We start from the raw sequence: 10,652 nt of genomic DNA on the forward strand, positions 1-10,652 counted from the left end.
CCCGCTCCGAGGCCACGCCCACGCCCCTCGGGGCCACGCCCTTCCCCTTGTTCCTCCGTCGGGCAGGCGTGCCGGGCCTGGACTCGGGACTATCTCCTCTCGTCTCCGAGGTGGCGGTTTCCGCGGGAACCCGTTTGAGTAGCCTGGCAACTGCCTAGACCACGGCAGCTAAAACAAAACAAATGTAAGCAAAAACGAAATATGATAAGTGTACAGAGCCAGTTCGGGGGGCAGAGTCGCCTTCCCCTTGTTCCTCCGTCGGGCAGGCGTGCCGGGCCTGGACTCGGGACTATCTCCTCTCGTCTCCGAGGTGGCGGTTTCCGCGGGAACCCGTTTGAGTAGCCTGGCAACTGCCTAGACCACGGCAGCTAAAACAAAACAAATGTAAGCAAAAACGAAATATGATAAGTGTACAGAGCCAGTTCGGGGGGCAGAGTCGCCTGTGTGGGTTCATTTGAATATTCAGACGGGTGGACACCTGGTGACTTCTGACCTGATGGGCAGCGAGGTATTGGTTACAGTCCCTCTGGGGATCAGGGTTAGGAAACTTCGGCTCTGGTAGGAACCTTCCTCTGGGGAGGCAAGTTTTCCACGTAAATCCTTCTTACTATTTTTTAAAGCACCATTTAAAAAAGCATTCTGGGAGTCTCCGGGTTGCTGGGTCGGGTGCTGGTCAACGGCTTCCCGCTCATCTCCCGGAAAATGACGGCTTCTCGCGGGCCTCGGAGGGCATCTCGTCGCCGTCCCTTCTCTTCTTGGAGCCACTTCGTTGGGAATCTTTTGGTGACGCTCGCGCTCTGGTTACCCGCATCCACCGATGCCTGTGATGAGATACCAAGATATGACTCTATGAAGGCCAAGGGTAATCCTGTGCCCCCTGTAAGTGCTGGGTTCGCAGTAGAATATGAGTGTCGCCCAGGATATAGGCTTATTGTCCCTCTTGTTCGTCCCACCACTACTGTTTGTCAGCCTGATGGCACATGGGCACCTCCTCTCCGGGAGGCTTGTACAAGAAAATCATGTCCACAGCTAGCAGAGCCCCTAAATGGCCGCCTAGAAGGAACTTTTCAGTTTGGTGCACAGGCTAACTATTCTTGTAATGTGGGCTATCACTTAGTTGGAACACCAGTCCTACGTTGTGAACTTGCTGGAGATAGGAATAATGTGGCTTGGAGTGGTGACCCCCCACAGTGTGAAAAGATTTTGTGTCAACCACCTCAACAAATAGAAAATGGAACATTCAGCAATAGCCACAAGGATACATTTGAATATAATGAAGTAGTCACTTACCGGTGTAAACCTTCGAATGGGCCAGATGAATTTTCACTTGTTGGAGAGAGCACACTGACTTGTTCTGGGCCAAACAAATGGAGCAGTGACCCTCCTGTGTGTAAAGTGGTCAAATGTGACTATCCGTCACTCCCTGATGGACATATTGTGTCAGGATTTGGGAAAAAATATTACTACAAAGCAGAAGTTGAGTTTGAATGCAACCAGGGTTATTCCCTTGAAGGCAGCCGCAAAATTGTCTGTGAAGCTAATAATGCCTGGGTACCCGAGATTCCTCGCTGCGTTAAAGGACGTCCCACTCCTGATGAAACACCATCTCGATCATTAGGTACAGGAGCCATTGTTGGGATTACTTTAGCTGTTGTAGGTGGTGCCTTGGCACTCATCGCCTCCTGGATGTACTATCAGAAGAAGAGGAAAGGGAAAACAGAAGGCACTGCTGCCTACAGCACATACCAGAATAAATCAAGCACTCCAGCACAGTAGACACTCTGACGGGCTTTCCAGAACGCTCTACCACTTCATCTTTTTTAAAATGTCAAGAAAGACCCACATTAAATTCAATGGCTACTATGCACAACAGTATGGAGGGCCCTCAAAATTAAAACCGGAGCCACCCTATGATCTTACGGGAATATATCTGAGTGAAGGGAAATCACTATGTGGAAGAGAGAATCTTCTGCCCCTCCCTGTTTGTTACAGCACTATTTACAATAACAAAGACATGGAAGCAATCTGAAGTGTCCGTCAACCAATCAGTGGATAAGGGAGATGTATGCATGTACAGTGAAATACTATTCAGTCATTAAAAAGGAAAGTGTGTATTGGCCTTCAGGACATTTTGCTAAGTGAAATAAGTCATATATATAAAGAGACAAATACTGTGTGATCTCCTTTATATGTAGAATCTATTTTTAAAAACTCATCAAAGAAGAAATCAGATTTGTGGGTGGTGGGGTGAGAGAATTGGATGAAGGTAGTGGTCAAAAGATTCAAACTTAGTTATAAGCACGTACTGGAATGTAACGTACAGCATGGTGACTATAACTAGTAATACTTTATTGCATATTGGCAAGTTCCTAAAAGAATAGATCTTAAAAATTCTGATCATAAGGGAAAAGATTTTTTTTTGTAACTATGTGTGTTGATAGATGGTAACTAAAATTTGCTCATAATAAACTTATTATCAAATCCTTATGCTGTACACCTTAAACTTAGATAATGTTACATATCAATTACATCTCAATGAACTAGAAGGGGGAAAAGATCTACAAAGGCGTTCTCTGGTTTATTTCACTGTCGTGAATGCAACTGTGAAGGCATAATGCTAACATGTCTCAATGCCGCTTGAATGTAGTCACTATCCTTTGACCCCTCTGAAATGGGTGTGAACTTGGGAATGAACATCTAGCCTGTTATCCCTTAAAAAAACATTTGCATTTATAGAGCAATTCAACACAGTGCCCTTGGATTATGGTAGGGAAATGATGTGTTTTATAAACTCTGAATATTTAGAGAAGTAAAGTATAGTTCAAAATGAGACATTTCATCTATAAAGAATGTGATTTTGCAATGTTCATTTCCAAAGTTAATACCAACTTTCAAGACTCTTAACAACTCAGTGTATTGTAGATAGTTTATTGTAAAAAGTCTGAACAAATATGTGTATACTGCTTCAGCCCTTAAAAATTAAAAACAATTATCATTGAAAACTGGGTATTTGAGTAAGAAGTTTTGACCTTAACTAAGAATATTATGGAAAAGTAATTTTACAGGGGATGGGATAAATTTCTATTTTGCAAAATATATTTTAACTTCTTGGTGATTTAGAGAAGCCATGAAGTTAATGTGTGGCATTTGTTCTTCACCTTTTCTAACATCAACAAACCAGCCTGAGAACAACAATTTAGGCTCAGTTGCTTGCTTCTGTGAAAAGTTAGAGGGCGCTAACACTCCTAACAGGAATGCCAGCTTGGTACAAAGTGAACACTGTGGCCTTGTAGTTTTCTTGGGGAGAATTCCCCTCTTTAAGAGAGAACATAGAATGCGCTCTGAATTCTGGCCTAGGGGGTTTTCTCTCCCGACTTGAATAAAAAGCTCTCTCACTTCAGTAAGTCACCTGACAGTAGTTTGTAGGGAGTAAATTCAACAGATGCCTGGAGTTGCATCAGAATTATTCTTTGTGTGGGTCTCACCTCACCTGCTAAAAGGCAGAGTAAACATTAAGCCACATATTTCAGAAAAACAAAAACCTAAACTTTGTGCATTGGCTGTTGGTCCTATGCAGAGGAGAAAAATCACGTAGCTCAGGTATCACTTTACGCTCAGGTGGACCAGAGCCCTCCCTCTCCGAGTCCTCAACACCTGGCAGGGTCTCTTTCAAATGAGCCAAGGGCAAAGAGGAGGAACTCATTTATTCTTAAAGGGTTTTTTTTTTTAATTTACATTTTTATTTTTAGTGACTCAAATTGGTCTGAAGAAATGTTGCCCTGAGAGGGACATGTTTGGAAAATCAGAGTGGACCAGAGTAAATACTGTTTTACTCTATAAAGTGTTCCTTCCTTTTGTAATCTCTGGGGAGGGGCATTTTTCAACCAACGATTGTTATGCTTCCCAAAATTAACTTTTATAATAGTGCTTCAAGTTTACTCTTTTTTAATTTAATATATATGAGATATGTGCATATAACTATTATGTTGTGAAATTCTGTTACTGAAATATATGGGGAAACCACTTTGCTGAAGAAAAATTTGTTTAAATGACAGAGGAGGAAGTATATTTGAATTAAATGTTTCTTAAAACGAGAAGAATGTATTTGCATTGAAATGGGAAGCCCCACAAATGGAGGTCTTTATTGCTTTTTGAAAAATGTGTTCTTAAAATCTGATAAAATAAAATGTAGGGTGGGTTAAAAAAAAAAAAGCATTCTGGGGTGGAAACTTTGTAAAACGCTGCACACTTCCAGGCTGCCTTCACCCAGCACGACCTAGACGTACACTGGACTTGTGTTCGGGGTCTTTATGAAAATTAGGAATTGCTTCGGGCTCTGGCCGTGTTCTCCGAGAAGGGCTGGGGCTATGGGCCTGCTTGCATGGACTCTGAGGCTGAGATGTGTGGCTTTGCGGACTGTTTTTCTGGTTTTATCACACCCTTGAAGTCAAGTTGTCACTCCTTACCTCTCCAAAGCCCAGTTGCTAAAACCCACTTCCCATCCCCCCACCCCCAAGAGCTGACTACAAGACCCTGGGACTCCGCCCAGCCCGCCTGCAATCCATCAGCAACCCTTGTTTCTACCCTATGGAATCCTAATTGCCACGCCAGCGGAATCTCTTTATTCACTGATGTTTCCCCTGCCCCTTGCATTGTGCCTGGCACATAGTAGGTGCACAGTGAGAATCTATTGAATGAGTGCATGCTTTCCACACACACATTGGTTCTGAGAGAACTGGGGTGCAGGAAGGTGCAATGGCCTGCCTCCTGTGGGTCAGGGAAGGAGGGCAGAGCCTGAGACGCAGCTGCTGGGCCCGGACACCCGCCCGAGCCGGGAGGCCTGCCCTCGAGGACGGGGTGCTTCTCAGATTCTGAACTTGACTTTCTTTTTGAGTTTTGTTCTCTTCCTATGATCTCCCTTCAACTCGCCTGTTCCAGTTCTCAGCCTTGTGCCTCAGTCTACATGGGATTCCAATCCGTGCGTGTTTTTGTCTGTCTCCTGGACATTCCAGCTGCCCCCGAGAATACATTTCAGGTGTTTTCAGTCACGTGACCCCACACGCCTGAGCCCAACAGGGCCTTTTCACTCTCTTCTAATTTCCCCCTCTGCTGTGGCCTAGAGGAGCCGAGTGTCTCGGGGTTGTGTGCAAAGCCAGAGTGAACAGGTGAGCACCTGCAGTTAAAGGCTGTGAGGTCTGGGACCTTTTTAGCTATTGCTCCACGGCCTTTTAGGAACTTCCCAATCCAGCATTGGTGAGGCAGAGACTAGGGATACTGTAGCTGAAAATCACCCCCATATTCATAGTCCCACTTTTTTGTAAATAGGGGGTTTGAAGTCTCCAGGCTCAGTGATGTTCAGTGCTTGGGAGAACGCAGTGAGAGGGCCTGGCATTCTGCCCAGTGGATGTACACTCCGTAGGGCGGAGGAATGGGCAATCACTGGGGCATTTGGTCCAGTCGGGGTTCCCAGCACCCCGATTGCCCAAGAATGCAGGTCCACCAGCCTCATGGCTGCTCATATCTCTGGGATTCAGCCACATTTTAGAATAACGTTTAGTTGCTGCGCAATAAGTCAGTGGAGTGAATCTCGAGTTTGTTTTTCCATTTGGGAGTTAGCCGTAGATTGGCAGGTATTGCGTGCTTTCTTCCTTCGAGTCGTCTCCTAACTACACTCTTTAGAGAGAGGGATTGGTGTTGCCAGTGCCTTGACTGAGCAAGTGCAGGCCAGCAATCCCAGCCATGCCACCTCAGCTGGCAAGTCAGCGGCCTCCGTGGGGTCTCGCAGTGTTATTGTCTGTGATGTGGGGCCCTTCACCACCCGGATCCAACCCTGTGCCTGTCCGAGTTTTCCTCCCTTCCCCTGTGCCTAGGAGTGTGTTACTGAGATGCACTGAGTCACTAATAATAATAACAATAATACAAGGGAGCTGGTCATGCCAAAATACTGTAGTCTGAGGAATCTCATGCTGTAAGGAGCAGAAAATAAACCTGTGGCTGACACATATCTAAAGTGAGAATCCCAGGCTGAGAAATTCCATGCTAACGAGATGCTGTCCGCTGGGAAACTCAGGCACGGTGGGACTGAAGTACCAACTGGAGTGGCTGTTGCTCTGAGCCCCTTGGGTCCCTCTTCCTCCCAATCCCGGCTACCCCACCCCTTCCCTGGGGCTCCATCCCCCAGATTAACTACTGAGGGATAGCTCATGGGCATAACAGAAACCTCCAGCTGCTATTTTTTCTGACGGTTGGTTTTTATGCTCTAACTAGAGGCCCAGTGCACAGATTCATACACAGTGAAAGGAAATTAATTAGAAGGTGGCCAGTGGGGCAGGATTGGGCCAGATGGGCCAGACATGCCCTGGAGCCAACCTCCCACGATCTCTCTCCGGCGTCTGCAGAGTGAGCGGGGTCCCTCTGGCAGGTGGGGTCCCTTGGGCTGGCCTGTGGGGGATCTGGCCGAAATCAGCTCTCCCGACATCCCCCTAGAGGTCCTGGAATGTGAGCGGGCACTCTGCAAAGTTGCTGTCGTACAGGGTGTGGAACGCAAACACAAGTGTGCAGTAAACCAGATTCAGGGCCGCCAGTGCCCCAACCACAACATAACCCACAGCTGAAGGTGGAATTGCACGGCCCCACGAGGAATCGTGCTCCCTCCTCTCTGGTTTTGGTGTGCGTCACCGTAGAACCGCCACTGCCAAGTCACTGCAGCTCTGCAGCTGCTGCGTTGAGCATCTGCCCCCTGGTGGTCAGTGCCCATCATAGTGACCAGTAGGACGGGTGGAGGGACACTTAGCATATTAGCCTTTTACGTAGAGAGATAGTTATTAAATACTGTGTCAGTTCTGTGTATAGGAACAGACCCAGCATAGGCTCAGCTGCAGAAACAAATAACCCTACACTCTTGGTGGTTGAGGACAGCAAAGATGTGCTGTCAGTCACACTGCATGCCCATGGAGGGTCTGCTGTGGCTCTGCCCCACGTCCCCTCCATGCTGGGACCAGGCTGGTGGAGCAGCGTGACTCCAGAGTCACCGAGGGAGAGAGAATGGTGGCCGAGTGTTGGCTAGGAAGGTGTTGCTCATAAAGTGGCGGGTGTCACCTCTGCACACGTTTTGTCATCCAGAGCAGGTGTCTTGTCCATGCCTGAGCTTACAGGGCAGGGACACAGAAGGGAAAAGAGTGTTCTCACCCGCCACACACAGTGCGAAGGCTTCCCTCGGGGATGTAGCATCTTCACGCTTTCTTTGCCGACTCGTGGCCATGCAGCCACTCGGCTGCTCCCCGACTTCCCTTGCCCTCTGGTCTAACCCTGGTCCCGCCCTGTGTCAGCTCCCTTTGCTTTCAGATGAGATCTAATTTATACCTGCCCAGCCCTAATCGGTCTGGCTCAGTGGGTAGTGTCGGCCTGCAGACTGAAGGGTCCGGATTAGATTCCGGTCAAGGGCATGTACCTTGGTTGCAGGCTCCTCCCCGGCCTGAGCCCTGGTCAGGGCGTGTGCAGGAGGCAACCAATCGATGTGTTTCTCTCACATCGATATTTCTGTCTTTCCCTCTCTATTCCACGCTCTGTAAAAATCAATGGAAAAATATCCTTGGGTGAGGATAAAATAATAATAGTTTATACCCGCCCAGCACCCAGGTCTCTGCTGTCTTTGCCGACTGCTGCCCACTGTAGCCCGAGGCCCCAGATGAGTGGTCCCCAAACTTCGTTAATTATGCCCCTCGAGCGGGAACAGTTTTTGAGCATGTCTCCCACAAATGTGTGTACTGCAACTATGATATATTAAACTATGAATCCATCTCCTAAACAATAAAGTTTACATTTTTAGCTTTTGAAAAAGTGGGAGTTCTAAATTTTCTTAGTATATCCTACTGTTATGGGCTGAATTGTGTCCCTCCCAAAATTCACATGTTGACATGTTCACCACCAAGACCTGAGGAGGTGGCATTCTGTATTTGGAGATGGGGCCTTTCTAGAGGTTAAGTTAAAATAAGGTCCAATATGCCTGTGTCCTTATAAGGAAAGGAGATTTGGACACAGATACACACAGAGGGAGGATGGTTTGGAGACAGCCAGCTACAGGCCCTGCCAACACCTCCATCTTCCAGGCCTCAGAATTGTGAGGAAACAAATTTCTGTTGTTTAGCTCTCCAGTCTAAGGTATTTGTTACACCCGCCTTAGCAAAATAATAACTATTCCAGATTACCCTAATTTCTAAAACATTTCCCCCCAAACATTCCTAAATGGATTTATTCAGTGTCTTAAGCTACAAAAAATAGTAATATTTCTACTAAATAAATAGCAGTTACTAGTTATTGATTGATTGGTTGATTTTTATTGATTTCAGAGAGGAAGTTAGAGGGAGAGAGGTATATTACATCAGTGATGAGAGAGAATCATTGACCGGCTGCCTCCTGCATTCCCCCTACCAGGGACTGAGCCCACAACCCAGGCATGTGCCCTGACTAGGAATCAAACTGTGACCTCCTGGTTCCACCACTGAGCAACACGGGCCAGACAGCAGTCACTATTTATTAGGAATCTTTTTAAGTCAGGGATCCTCAGCCATGATCACTATGGCAGCGCCTGACATAGTAGATGCACAATAAATATTTATGAATGAATTGAATGAATTATATACTGCCAGGGAGGCCTTGTGGTCGTCACCAGGAGACAGGCTCAGGGAGGCCAAGCAGTTTGCTGAGCATCACTCAGATCTGTCACTACAAAGTTTGCCCTCTTAATTCACTCTTCCCTTAGTCATTCTAACCCTTCACAGCTCACCATCACCTCCTGCCCACCACTGCTCCTCACCTGATGGAATTCACCATCTCAAGTTGTCACCCTCAGGCCAGGGAAGAGTGAGATTTCAGAACCAGAGAGCCAAAGTGATGAGCAAAGCGAACCTCATTTACAGATGAGCAAACCAAGTTCCAGGAGTGTTCAGAGAGATCTAGTGACTCCACACAACACACCCTATTCTTGGTCATCAGCTGGCTTGCCGGAATCATATTCTCTCAGTTAGAGTTCACACTGTATCACCCTCAAGAGTGAGTTCAAGACCCTCAAAAGAGCCTATTAAGGGAATGAAAAAAACAGTTCACAGAGAGGGAGAAAATATCTGCAATATAAATATCTGCAAAGCACTTGTGTCCTAAATATATAAAGAACATCTACAAATCAATAACAGAAAGACAGGCAACTCAATAGGAAAACAGACAGAAGACTTGAACAAGTCCAACATCAAAGTAGATCTCCAAATGACCAATAAACATATAAAATGATGCTCAGATAACTCAGCTACACAAAACATCAGGGAAATGAAAATTAAAACCATAATATGGTATCACCCCTGGTTGACCAGGAAGGATAAAATAAGAAGGACAGACGACATCAAGTGTGGATGAACATGTGAAGCAACTGGAAATTGTTGCTGGTAGGAGTGTGAGTACAGCCATTTAGGAAAGCTGTGGGTGGCATCTACTGACATTAAACATAATCTATGACACAGCAATTCCACCCTTACACACGTAACCAACAGAAACACATACAAAAACTCACCCAAGAGACTATATAACAATGTTTGCAGTCACACTATTCATAATAGCTAAAAATTATAAATAACACAAGCATCCATCAATAGTACAATAGATCAATTTTTTTAGATGTTCATACAATCCTATATAATAAAAGGGTAATATGCAAACTGACCCTAACAGCAGAACGACTGGGAATGACTGGTCACTATGACACACGCTGACCACCAGGGGGCAGACGCTCAATGCAGAAGCTGCCCCCTGGTGATCAGTGCGCTCCCATAGGGGGAGCTCTGCTCAGCCACAAGCCAGGCTGATGGCTGCCAGTACAGCGGTGGTGGTGGGAGCCTCTCCCGCCTCCTCAGCAGAGCTAAGGATGTCTGACTGCAGCTTAGGCCTGCTCCCTGCTGGCAAGTGGGCATCCCCTGAGGGCTCCCAGGTTGCCAGAGGGATGTCTGACTGCCAGCTTAGGCCCAATCCCACAGGGAGCGGGCCTAAGCCAGCAGGTGGTCATCCCCCAAGGGGTCCCAGACTGCGAGAGGGCACAGGCCGGGCTGAGGGACACCCCCCCACCCAGTGCACAAATTTTTATGCACTTGGCCTCTAGTAAAATATAATACTGCAATGTGAACTTCCAGGGTGCTGTTAAAGTTCGATTTCTTTTTTTTAATAGAGTTTTTTTTATTGATTTCAGAGAGGAAGAGAGAGATAGAAACATCAATGATGAAGGAGAATCATCAATTAGCTGCCTCCTGCACGCCCCAACTGGGGATTGAGCCTACAACCTGGGCATGTGCCCTGACCGGGAATCAAACCGTGACCTCCTGGTTCATAGGTCAGTGCTCAACCACTGAGCCACACTGGCCGAGCAAGTTCAATTTCTTGATAGACGCATTCACTTTGGGAAACTTTATCAAGCTGTGCTTATGAATTGTACCATGTTCCTGTATGTATGCTAAACATCAATGCAATTTACCAAAAAAGAAAAGGAATCCATGCCAGTCTTGTTCTAAATTGGTGTTTGAGTTGGCAGCTGATGGTTGGGATGTAGTCATTTACACTTGAAGTTAACGTGAAACCCTTGCAGGTGTGGGGACATTTGAGCATTTGGAGCC

The sequence above is a fragment of the Myotis brandtii genome, unplaced genomic scaffold, assembly GCF_000412655.1.
Source record: "Myotis brandtii unplaced genomic scaffold, ASM41265v1 scaffold395, whole genome shotgun sequence".
Taxonomy (NCBI): Eukaryota; Metazoa; Chordata; class Mammalia; order Chiroptera; family Vespertilionidae; genus Myotis; species Myotis brandtii.